Source organism: Podarcis melisellensis (genome assembly GCF_964234715.1).
Source record: "Podarcis melisellensis genome assembly, chromosome: 7".
In the NCBI taxonomy this organism is placed as follows: domain Eukaryota; kingdom Metazoa; phylum Chordata; class Lepidosauria; order Squamata; family Lacertidae; genus Podarcis; species Podarcis melisellensis.
This window is the reverse complement of record NC_138539.1, coordinates 35,041,556-35,054,908: the sequence shown is the minus strand read 5'-3', so window position 1 is coordinate 35,054,908 and position 13,353 is coordinate 35,041,556. Positions and strand designations below refer to the sequence as shown.

Sequence of the window (13,353 nt, the reverse complement as noted above, 5' to 3'; positions counted from 1 at the left end):
ATGAATAGGCAGTGGCGGGTTCCTAACTGAAATTTCTGAACAGGCAGCACCAAGTAAAGCACATTGTGGCAAGCTAGTGTGAACACTATCAGCACATGGATGAATATGGCCAAATCTTGTTTTTTTCCAAGTAAAGTTGCAGCTGACCAACCAACACTGGTTAAATGTGCTATAAGTGATGAACAACAACAACGAAACAAACGAACAAACACCTGATCATCCATCTACAAAGCTGAACTGAAAAACACTCACAAACTCCAAATCTGATTTTTTAGGAAGATTGAACCGTATTTTTCGCTCTATAGGACGCACTTTTCCCCCTTCAAAAATGAAGGGGAAATGTGTGTGCGTCCTATGGAGCGAAGACACCATAGCCCCCAACCCTCTCCTGGCTGGAGAGGTGACGTGCGGCTATGGCAGGAGCCTCTCCACTGCACCTTTCCACTGCTCCCTGACCTGTTCTTTGGGGCTGGTGGTGGGCTTCCCCCCGCCAGCCCCAAAGAGCAGGTCGAAAGGAACCTGAAGCCTGGAGAGCAAGAGGGTTCGGTGCGCACCGACCCCTCTCGCTCTCCAGGCTTCCAAGGTAGCCGCCTGAACGCACCTTAAAGGGCACCTTGTTTTAGAGCGTGAAAACAAGAGGGGGAAAATTCTCCCCCTCTCCTGCCGCTTCGCTGAAGGGGCGCTGGGCAGAGAGGGGGAGAATTTTTTTCCCTTGTTCTCCACCCTCTAAAACAAGGTGTGTCCTATTGTCCAGTGCGTCCTATGGTGCGAAAAATACGGTAATTCCATCCAGAACAGGCCAAATTTTAATTTTCTGGTCAATGATAAACTGGAGTTATTAGAGTAAATTGGGAGCGTTATAGTAAAAGGCTTGCTATAATGGATTGCTGTGATGCTTGAGGGAAAGGTGAAAGTTACATCCAGTAAGCAATATCTAGTAAGCAAGAGGAAAAGCAGAGTCCCAGAGTCTCCATTATCTAGTGATATTGCTATAATATCAAGCAAAGAGAACAAAAGGGCAGAAATGGAACAAATGGAGATAACATTTAATAAGTTAAAGGTGTGTCTGTATGGCATGTTTTAAGTGGATATTACCAAAGAGCCACTTTGTCACTATAATATAAATTCTAGTATGAGTGGGTGATATCCAACTGGAATTACCCACTGGAATTAACGAAGCAGGTAAGTTAGTCATGCCCAGTTTCTGATGTTGATGGCTACAACTCCCATCATCCTTGACCATTGGCTGGGGCTGATGGAAGTTGGAATCAAACAACATCTGGAGGGCTACAGGTTCTCAACCCCCGATGCAGAGTATGCAAGACTGAAAAGGCAATGCATCAGAGCAAAGAAGTTTCATGTGAATCCTGATTTTGTATCCTGTTACCCAACAGCAGAGCATGTAAGGTATCATCAATATATGCAAGGAGTCGAAACACCAAGAATGGCTCAGACCATTTTTGAAAATCTGCCCCAGGTTGAGGGTGCCTGGCTTTTCCTAGCTTTCTGATCTGATTCAATGTGAAGGATGGCTTCACTCAAATGGCAGTGATGCCTGCTGGACCAGTGCTGCCTATTTTCTTTACCCATCCAGTAATTTTATTTTCAACAATGCTTTTCACCCCATTGGCAGACCGCATGCCATAACAAGAAAGAGACGGGCCCTGCTGTAAGTAATTAAGTCTACAAGAGCAGTACTGCTTATTTTTCATTGTAGCAGATAATCAGAATGCTGTTGGCTCAAGTGTAAAATGCAGAAATTAATGATCCCATATAATACAAATTAGAGGATTTTGTGTGTGTGTGTGTGTGTTTTGAAGACTAAAGGTAGGAAACCTAGCTTCACTGCAAAAATGAAAGAGTCCCTATGTAAACAGATATGGAAAGATAAAATTAATAGGCAACAAATGCATTAATATGCAACACAATTAAATCATACTACACTAAAAAAGGCAGAGCTGATCATAATTCCACTTGAAATCTTTCTCAACACCATCTTTAAAAGAGGACACATGGAATTTTATGGTTACACTTTCTTTATTTTTGTTATGCAGCCAACATTTGCATATTGGCTCAGTTGTGATCGATGGGAATTCTGCATATGACTTCAAAAAGTTCAAAATATTACACCCTTGTTTTCACCCTCCATAAAAGCAAATGCGCTGATCATCAGAATACAGTTTTACACAGTTTTAAACTAAAGGCAATAACTATCTAGACTAACTTTCAAAACTGGTCTTTGGAATTCCTAAATGAAAAAAGAAAGATTCTAGAGCAAGAGGAAATTACATATTTTGATAAACTTACCTGGGTAAGCAATGAAATAACTTGATTGTTTGCAACGCCACAGCAACATAGCTGTCAATGTTTCTCTTCTTATAAGGGAAATTCCCTTATTCCAAATAGGATTCCTCGCAAGAAAAGGGAAAAGTTGACAGCTGTGCACAGCAACCTAAAGATTCAAACTAGTGCTGTGCTAAACATTTCTCCTGCATTTCCTAGCAATTAATGAAAAAAGAAACAGACAATGAAAGAAACTGAAATTTAAAACGATCAAATGGGAGAGAAAATTTAATTAAATTCTCATAGGTGGAGCAGAGGGTTGCTGTTACATTTACTCTTGAGGTGTATGAAGGCTGCTTGTGAATGTCATTTCTTTCATTCTACAATTCATCTCACTAGTGGGGTGTACTCTGCAGCCTCTCCAAGTGGCTGTGCTTTAGTTAAAGCCCAAGAAAAGACACCATAAGAGAATTCCTCTCATGAGGCTTTTTCAGATGAAGAAGCCTGGGCAGCCAGGGAGGCTGCAGGGTGCTAGAGAAATGTTCACAGGGAAGAAAAGCACATACACACCACCTTTGGCCCCTTAGCAGAAAAAAAGTAAATTAGTGCACACCAAAATTCTAAAGAAATTCCCTGAGCATTGCCTTTCCCTTAAAATGTGCCCAGAGAATGAGATTTCAGGGACAGGAGGTAATGTTGAGAAACTGGAGAGCAGATTTCAGCACAGCACTAACTAAAACAATTGCAAGTCCCTTTGTGTTTAGGTTTGGATCACATTACTGAATGGCATGTGCCAAAAGTTTGAGTTTGAGTCATTGAATAAAAAAATACAATATAAATTAGCAAACTGGCTTGGATTGTAAACACAGGGAAGTGATCATGGCGTCTGAAATCAACAACAACAAAAAACTAGCATTCTGTGGACACAGAGAGTAATGATCACTGCATCTAAGATCAAGAAAGAACTACTCAACTTTCACAGGAAACACCTGCTTTTTTTTTTAAGCCCTGCATCTGTACAATGATATTGGACAGCTACTCATATGTGCATCCAAATATTAGCATTTTTTCTGTTAGAAATATTATCACCATAATTTTCTAGTGCAGGAAGGGAAGCATTCTTCCTAGTTAGGGGGAGATGAAATCTCCAAAGTGATGTATCCTAGCAAAAAAATTGTGATCAGTGACTGAGAATGCATGCCTCTAAGATTGCGTCTGTTCACTGGAACAGAAAAAACATGCTTCCAACAGATCATTTAAATTAAGCAACCACATTTCCAGGGACTCTTATTTGAATTTTTAAAATGGCTGTTTCCTACATTATACGCCACATCAAGTATCTTCACAAGATTTTTTAGAAGTGTTACAGACAATAAGCATCAGTCGTAAAAGTGCCTTTAGTGCCTAGCACCTAGAAATGTTATTTGTGCTTGGCTCCTAAACACTACAATCTTGCACAGTGCTGGTGATAAATATGTATGACAAGTAATGCTAGCACTAACATTAGCAGCAAAGCTAACACTACTAGCACTAGTAGTAATGCTAAAAGATCATCTCACTCCTTATATACCCAACTGATAACTGCTCTTTTCAGTAGAAGACATTCCACCAATACCATCTCACCAAGGTATCTGTTTTGTACAATATAGGAATTGGGTCTTCAGCTAAGTGATACTTGCCATTTGGAACGCCCCTCCATAGCATATCAGACAGGAATCATTTCTATTAGCTTTTTGGTGCCTATGGAAGACCTCCCTCTTTCAGCAAGTCTTTTAAGTGTAGAATTTTTATTCTAGTTTGTATCTGTACTAGATTTGAAATTTCATCTATGAAATTGTTTTCTATGCTGTTGTTTTTTTAAGTTATTGGTGCTTTTATTGGTGAATCACAGAATCACGGAATTGTAGAGTTGGCAGATCATCTAGCGATTCATAAAGGGAAAGAAATAAACAATACTGGGAATATAGCCATTTCCTCAAAAGTTGACCAAGTCATTGTGCTGAAGGTTTGCTTCTTCACTGACGCCTTTGTGAACTTGACCACTCAGGAGTGTTTTATAAACAGAAGGAAATAAGAAGAGTCCCGTTGGATCAGTACAAAAGTCCACGTAAACAATGAATCTTGCTCTCACAGGGGGAGGTGGATGCTTCCAGAATTCCCTGAAGCAAAATCTGTTATTATCATCCATGTCTTGGACACATTTCCCACTAAACCCTTCCTTCACTCTGCTCATGGCAGTCTTCTGGTATGAAGAACCTTGTTACATTGTAGAAGACCTGCAAAACCTACAATAGTATATATTAATGATATTAAGTGTTTTGTGCTCAATTCTACATATTTGTTTTGGCCAGAAATAAATGGCATACTAAGGATCGAGGGTGGGGTGTGGGTGGGGGCAGATGGACAAATAAATACTATTTCCTGTTGACATTAAACACACATTAACTATATATCGAAACAATAATTACAGGAAAGTGCTGATTTCTACATTCTAACAAAATTATTGCTTCTCTGTACTTGATATAAAAGTCTCTCAATAAGCCCAGATAAAGATCCAGTGGTAATTTATGATGCTGAGGGTGTCACAATAATTTAGGGTGGCAGTCGAGGCAAGCAGGCCTTTTGTCCATTTCATCCTCACACTTAATTTACAGTTGCTTTTCAAGACCTATTTTTTGGGGGGTTTGTTTCCCATCTCTTCCATTTGGTGCAAGCACTGCTTTCCTATGAATCTGTCACCTGTTTCCTTTCCAATCAATAGTACATGAGTATACTTGCTACAAGATTAATTTATCTATTCCTTTGGACCAGAGCCATAGTGTAAAGGCCAGTAACTCAGTGGGCAAGATCCCACAATAAATTGCATCAAGCTGGAAGGAATCATCCGTAAATACCATCTTCGGGTTCAGGGCCACTGATACTAGCTTCCATTTAATTTAATCAACTGCAGGGTGGGGGACAACTTTTATTGCCTTTTGTTTTTCTGTCTGGGAAATCTAAGAAATATAGGCAAGTACAGATGGATCACATATTAAAAATGCTTTGTCTGAAAAGCTTGGTAAAAAGAGAGCCCATGAAACCATTGGAATGGAAGGGGAGAGGCAAGGTTTTCCCAAATGGACATCTGTTTGTTTAAAATCTTATACTTCTCTACTACCAGCCATGGGCATGAGGTGGGATTTTTAAATTTGGATATGTATAAAATGGGGAAACACCCTACAGAAATTGGAGAAAGAGCACGATGTAAAGGAAATAAAAATAACCCAGCTTAATTTAGGCTGCTAAATTGTAGGTGGAACCACAATTTCATTCAGGGAAACATGAAATATTTTTGTTTGACCCTTTAAAGAAAAAGTTGCTAACTTAAAAAAAAAAAATCTGCCAGAGTGGGATGCAATTCACAGACATGGTTGCCCCTTCTGAGGGGATGAAGTCGGCCAACTTTCAGAACAACAGGGGCAACCATCCTCCTGCAAGGGCAGATTTTACAACTTTGAGGTGGGTAAAACAGAAATCACTTCACTTTCTTTCAGTATTTTGTGAGTGGGGGAGAGGGTTCACCACAGGCAGAGGGATAGGGGAGGGGTTGTGAATGGGGGGCTGTGAATGAAGCAAGCAGGGATACAGTCTCTGTGTGTGCATGCACACACACCAGCTACACCTTTTAAATCAACTGATAGTGCAATCCTATACATCTTTACTCACAGAGCCTAGGACTTGCCAGTCAGAAGGTTGCCAGTTCAAATCCCTGTGATGCGGTGAGCTCCTGTTGCTCGGTCCCTGCTCCTGCCAACCTAGCAGTTTGAAAGCACATCAAAGTGCAAGTAGATAAATAGATACCGCTCTGGCAGGAAGGTAAATGGTGTTTCCGTGCGCTGCTCTGGTTCGCCAGAAGCGGCTTAGTCATGCTGGCCACATGACCCGGAAGCTGTACTCGGCCAGTAAAGTGAGATGAGTGCCGCAACCCCAGAGTCGGTCATGACTGGACCTAATGTTCAGGGGTCCCTTTACCTTTACCTTTACTTCCCACTAAGTTCAAATGGGGTTAACAGGTGAGTGGGTATAGGATCACCAACGTGGTGTAGTGGTTAAGAGCAGTGGACTCGTAATCTGGTGAACCGGGTTCGCTTCCCCGCTCCTCCACATGCAGCTGCTGGGTGACCTTGGGCCAGTCACACTTCTCTGAAGTTTCTCAGCCTCACTCACCTCACAGAGGGTTTGTTGTTGGAGAGGAAGGGAAAGGAGATTGTTAGCCGCTTTGAGACTCCTTAGGGGAGTGAAAGGCAGGATATCAAGTCCAAACTCCTCCTCCTCCTCCTCCTCCTCCTCCTCCTCCTCCTCCTCATCTTAAAAGGGAATTTGGAACAATCTAACCCAGGGTAGGCAATGTGGTGCCTCCAGATGTTGTGAAATACAGCTTCCATCTGCCCCAATTGGCATGGCAAATGGTCATGGATACTAGGAGTCCATCATCTGGAGTATGCCATATCGTCTACCCTGATCTAACTGGTGTGTTGACTAGCCTCTATACATTTTAGCCCTATAAAGAAGAAATCTGACAGGCAATGAGAAACACCTTCAGGCAGCATTGATGAAGCAGAAGTTCATTCCAAAATAAGTAAATAAAATGAAGTGGTGGACTACTGAGGGGAAAGAACCAGCCTTCAGATTTCTCTCTCGTTGATCTGATGTAGCTCTTTGGGAGCAGAGTGTGCTCTGATCAAGGCCGTTGGACTGCTGTTGTGCCTGTGATAACAACATTATGTATCTTCTCACCCACAGTCTAAGGACAGATCTCTATTCTTTTTAACAGGGCTTCTAAATTTAACTTGCCACCAACTGTTTTGCTGCAGAAAATTTCAGCTGACTGTGAAGTGGAATCTCTCAAAAGAAAGTCTCACACTTCACAGTATGCTTTCTCTGCTACAATAACAACAAAATAAACCCCAGCCAAAATGCTCATTTGCTCTACCTGGCAATATAAAATAAGAGTACAACTTGATCAAACTAGGAGAGTGGATTTGTATTGAATTGGTAGCTAATTTGCCAAAAGCTCATGAATAATTCAAACGAGATCAAGTGACAAAAATATTATAACTTCAACCTTCATTTTGCCTGCATGCTGACATAATCATCTACATTTGAGAAGGGATTTTTAAAAAGTTGTTTTCTTCCATAATGCCAAAACTGGCAAAAGGTGATTTTTATACGTACAATTTGTTTTCCATAGTGATGTGTTGAAGGCGGAATAAGGAGGATAATGTATAATTTGATTATATCATTTTTTTGCTACTGCTGCTGTGTCATTTTGGCACATTTCTAAACCTTATTAGGAAGAGCTCAGTTTGTCTGGAATAAGGCTGGTTGTATAGCTGCTATACTAACAGACTTGATAGTATGCATCTATAAAATAACTTCCTTCAGGTGAAGTGATGCTGTGTTGTTGCTGTTAGGTATCAATTTTGTCCTTTGTTAATTATGATAAATATTAGGATGACCGTGTATCCTACTTTACAGAGATCTGTCCTGTTTGAAGAGTTGTTAGAGGTCAGTCCTCTGTCTGAGGGAGTCCTCTGTTTGGAGGGCTGTCTGATCCAAATCCAGTCTTGGATGACCACCAACACTTAGCAGCTGGACAGCAAACTGAGCAGAAACACATTCCACCTGGTCACATCTTCCCTAGTATGGTAAGATGTATTTCCATTTAAATTACAGTAATAATTTCTGAATTTGCATCTATACCTAACATTAGCTAATGAAAATGTACGTAAATCTGTGTTCTCTTTGAAAAGACTTACAGAAACTGCTATATAAATTATTGCTAAAATAAATATTTTACGCTTGATTTTTTAATACAACTTACAAAGCATTTTCAATTATGTTATTGGCTTTAATACTATAATTTATTTTGACAGCATCCCTGTGAGGTAAGGTAATTTAAGTTCAGTTTTACAGATAGGAAGCTTAGAATTAAGAAAGAGTGATTTGCCCAAGTTCACATCACATAGGAAACATTGAATGCTGCTTTATAATGAGTCAGATAGTCAGTTCATCTAACTCAGTAACCGGCAAAAGCTCTTGGGGATATCAGATCTCTGCCATGAAGATGCCAGGGATTGAATCTCAGACTTTTCATATTCAAGGCATTCATTCTTCCATAAAGCCAAAGAGCTTCTCCACAGGCATTGGGAGGTGTAGTTCTGCACATGCAAAGGAATGTGTCTAGAGAAGTGTTTTGTCCATTGAAGTGAATGGGAACATGTCTGTAGACTTCGTGTTTTGTAAGTGTAAAGTGTAGCTGGGTGAGATTATACCTCTTCAATCCATAATGATGTATGACAGAGGTGTGGAAACAATGGGTAAAGAATCCTTATTTTCTAATTATGTAGATTTGCAGGGGGGAAGAAAGACTATAAAACAAATTTTGTGTCAATTATCCTGCCCAACTCCATTGGAGCAAGTAGTAGATTTGTATAATTGTGATTTTACTTCATCAATGAGATTCATACAAAATAAATGTGCAAAAGAAAACTAAAAGAAACTGAAATCTGCCAGAATACCTTTTGACTTGTCTGAAAATATTTTGCATATTGAAATCATTATAGTGCATATTTTAGTTATGATTCACAATTACAGGGTGGCAAGCCAAACTGGAAAAAATGGAGAAACTTTAAACAACGACCTTTTCTGTTAAGCATCAGGATTTATGTTTGCATTGCCAAAGTCATTTGGCAACGGCCACCTACATTTGCACAACCTTCGTCCCGGGCTGCATTCACAAGCTGGGAGTTTAAAGGTTAAGCGGAGCGGGGAGGGGAGGGGTTTTCATGCATGCCGTGCAGCCAAAGTCTATAAGAGGAAAGTCAGAATTTATAAACTGTCTGAAAGATGCTCCGTGGAGGCATTTAAAGGACTGGTCTATCATTTCAATTAGGGCCAAATAATTGCCCCACATAATAATCATTACAGGCTCGTAAACCACGGTGCCACCCAAGATGTTAACAAGCTGGCATGGTTTGAGCATCAAAGACAGAGGGGGAACTGTGTTTGCATGTTTGGCACACCGACTAATGAGGAAAGTCAATTGGTCCTTTGTCTTGAGGGTCTGAAGAGCTGTGCTCTAATGTTTGGTTTCTTGGTTGGCACTTGTTCAAGTAATCGCTCATGGCCTGACAAAGCGGCACTTGTGTTTTATTAGTGGCCATGCTGAACTCTCCTGCCTGGGCTGTGTTGTCTCTCAATAGAATGCGGCACCAAAGGGCACACTTATTTGAAAACACTAAATCAGAGCATGATGACCTTTGCCCAGCAAATGCAACTAAGACAACAACGGAAATGTTTACAGCAGTTTCTCCTCTTGCTGGAAAAGAAGTGAGGAAGCCGGTAGGTAGGTGATGTGCAAACTGACATTTACAACATGCTGAAAGAAGAGGCAGAAAGAACTTTCGGGAGATGTACACTAAGCAATACATTTCAAACAACAAACACACACAAAACAAGGTGGACAACAATTTAAGGTTGTTCAGCTTACAGAGATGCTGACAAACTGTTGACTAATTAGTTTTTCCTGATCTTACTTTGCTAGGCTCAATGTAGCTAAGCTTACAGAAGCTCCCGATGGCTTCAAAACCAGAGACTGGCCAGGTCTACACCTAAAACAATGATATTGCTTCAGGTGTTCCATTCATGACTTCAACAAGTTTCTTCTTTTGAGGCATTTACCTGTACATTTCAGCAATGTATCATCAGAGTGTGCATCGGCTTTACTTAGGGGCTGAATCACGAGGCAAATCAAGGTGATTCAGGGGTCTTTCCTCAATTACGAGTCCAAGCTTAATATACATAGCCCCACAACCAGTCAGATCAGGGTCACCACAAAGCCTCATGTCATAATGTTTTTTCTGTGCTTTTCTGAAACTTAGAGGTCTATGATTTTCTATAGATCTATGTTTCCCTAGGTCTAACAGCTTTGCAAGAAGTTATGCTGACCACTTGTGGCCTGTGGAACACTGAAGAGTTCTGGGTTGTTTTTGTTAAAGTGCAGCAGAGGATTTTTTTTAAAAAAGGCTTTATTTGTTTTAAATCCTATGTTGCTCTCCTTTAACACACTCTCTCTCTCTCTCTCTCTCTCTCTCTCTCTCTCTCTCTCTCTCTCTCTCTTATCAGAGCTCTTCAGAACTTTAGAACTATTGAAATAAAGGAAAAATAGAACCAGAAAGAAAATTATAGTGTGAAGCTGCAATTTATTTATTTTTTTGCAAAAAGTACAAGGAAAAATGCACACCACTTGGCCCCCTTTCTTACTTATTATAAAGTATGAAAGAGCAAGAGACAAACTCTTGCAAGGGATTATGGAGGAAAGTGAATCACTTTTATTTTCCCCTACAAAAAGCCCCTGGACCTATTGGTCTGCAATTTGGCAGACTTAATCCTCTCTGGAGGGGCTCTTGTGCCTGTAAATTTCATCCACTTTAGCCAAAAAACCTGTTATAGCCATTTTTAGACTCCCCGTTGTAGTAAATGTTGAGCGCAGCCTTGTTTCATACAGAATGGCTCAGAACCAAAAGTACAGACAGTTGTGGTGACAGCATAGAGTGAATCAGAAACTGATTGAAATTTTTAAAACCACACACATACAGATACAATACGTATCTTGGGGCCTGCGCATACTCCTAACACTACCCTTTCCTCTGGAATTGACATCATATGTTAATTGTTTAAATGAGGAGTCTACATGCTATTACTGTCAAATCATACTTTTCCAGTTCTACCTTGCTTTGTCCTCATGTTCATTCAGACCTAATCTGTAGCTTTTTTCTTAAAACATATTTGCAATACTAGTCTCTACAATGTGGACAGGCCAAATGCAATGGAAGCTTTTGGGGGTAATTGTTCCTTCAAAATGAAAGTTTCTTTTTGTTGCCAAGAGGGGGCAGTGGGGTGATTTTTATTTTATTTCTCTCTCTTTCTTTCCTTCATGCCAGACAAATCTCTTTTTTATATAGATAAAGCTTGGTGGATCAGGGGAATGTCTGGTCATAGTGTACCTTGATTTCAGTAAGGCTTTTGACAATGCCCTACATGATATTCTTGTGGAGAAGTTGGTAAAATGTGGACAGGGTGAGATACAGTAACTGTTAGGTGGCTTGTAGCTGGTTGACTGACTGAACCCACTAGCAGTTCCTTATCATCCTGGAAAAAAGGGAAGAGTGGGGTACTACAGCGTTTTGACCCGTCATTTGGGCCCGTCATTGTTCAACATCTTTATAAACGACTTGGATGAAGGTATTGAGGGGATGCTCATCAAGTATCAAGGCGCTATCAGGCAAGGAATGTCCAGAGGGAGAAATTGACTTGCCAAAAATACACTTACAAGTTAGGGAAAGGTATGTCCATCAGTCCTACATATCTCAGCTACTCCAATGTGTGCACTTGATGAGGCAGTTGCTGCAAAAGAGGGGCTCCTCTCCCGAGCTCAGCTTACGTATCTCCCCCACCTGAGCTGCGTGCGAGCAGGTGCAGACTCCACCTACATGCAACCTTCTGCTCCTCCCTCTTCAATCCTCTTCTGGCCCTGGGAGACAGTGGAGCAGGAGAGGTGAGGTCAAGAGGAGGAGGAAGTGTGGAAGCCCTTGACTCTACATCAACCTCACCAATCTCTCCCTTCTCCTGCACCTGTTGTTCACTCTTCAGTCCTGCAGCTTCTTTTGACTCTTACTCATGTCTCCTGACTATTACAGGTTCCCACAGTTCAATGATCCCTTCATCCAATCCAGTCTCCAACACTGCTACTCCCGGTGCCCACCCATCAGAATTCAGCCACTGTTCTTCAGTGTCCAGCCAGTCCCTGACATCAGATTTGTAGATGACACCAATCGGAATTCAAGTTGACTTCAACAGATTGGAGCAAACTAGACCAAAACCAACAAACTAAATTTCAATAGGGACAAATGTAAGGGTTCTACACTTAGGCAGGAAGAACCAGCTGTACCAATAGAACATGAGAGACACCTCACATGCAAGCAGTACATGGGAAAAGGATGTAGGGTCTTAGTAGACCACAAGCTGAACATGAGTCAACAGTCTGATGCAGCAGCAACAAAAGCTAAGGCTATTGTAGGCTCCATCAACAGAAGTATAGTGTCCCAATCAAGGGAAGTAATAGCACTATTTTATTCTGTCTTGGTCAGACTGCACCTGGAGTACTGTGTCCAGTTTTGGGCACAACAATTTAAGAAGGATATTGACCAGCTGGAACATGTGCAGAGGAGGGTGAGCAAGATTATCAAGGGTCTGGAAACCAATCCTAATGAGGAAAGGTTGAGGGAACTGGGTATGTTTAGCCAGTAACGAGAAGACTGAGAGGAGATAGGATAAGCATCTTCAAATATCTAAAAGTCTGTCACATAGAGAATGGAGCAAGCCTGTTTTCTCCTGCTGCAGCAGCTAGGACCCGAACCAATGGCTTCAGTACACAGGAAAAGAGATTCTGACTAAACATCAGGAAGAACTTTATTACAGTAAGAGCTGTTCAACAGTGGTACAGACTCCCACGAGAACATTAGAAACTACCTTTGCTGAACAAATTTACCTCTGAGTAGACAATGATGAACAATATAATGCTATACCATTGGGTGAAACTTTCCTGATGGTGGAAAAGCATTGCTGTGGCTGTGATAAAGGTTACTAATGCAGAAGCAACCAAAATAGGCCCTATTCATTTAGGTGCTATTTTATCATGTAGGCAACTACAGTATTCTGAAGAACAGTCAATTGCTCTGCTTCCTGTCTTTCTTGGATGGAAATTTTGCAAATCCATGTAAACAGGAATTGCTGGCAATGTCTTGATCATATCTGGCATGAATTCAGTCTTTATACTTGCTAAGATGCAAAATTTGAAAAATGCATAAGAAGATTTAACAATTCTTCATTTTGTGCATTTTTTTCTTCTTGATTGTACATGACAGAATTGAAAAAAAAAATCCAAGCCTTGGTATTCTCTGTGATTAAAAATAAAACAGGAAGTCTTGTGCGAAGTGCACGACACTGACCTGAGCTTAGTTTAAAAGC

The 13,353-nt window shown here is 40.8% G+C and overlaps 1 long non-coding RNA gene across 2 annotated transcripts; it reads left to right on the top strand.

Moving 5' to 3' along the window:
- The first annotated feature begins 4,972 nt into the window (after positions 1-4,972).
- Positions 4,973-12,353, top strand: LOC309373882. 2 transcript variants are annotated; one of them, XR_014170267.1, is made up of 3 exons: positions 4,973-5,781; positions 7,801-7,970; positions 12,024-12,353. It is a non-coding gene; the product is annotated as an uncharacterized lncRNA (long non-coding RNA). The 2 variants fall into 2 exon arrangements; XR_014170268.1 differs by lacking the exon at positions 12,024-12,353 and adding an exon at positions 9,482-10,334.
- Positions 12,354-13,353: the final 1,000 nt, after the last annotated feature.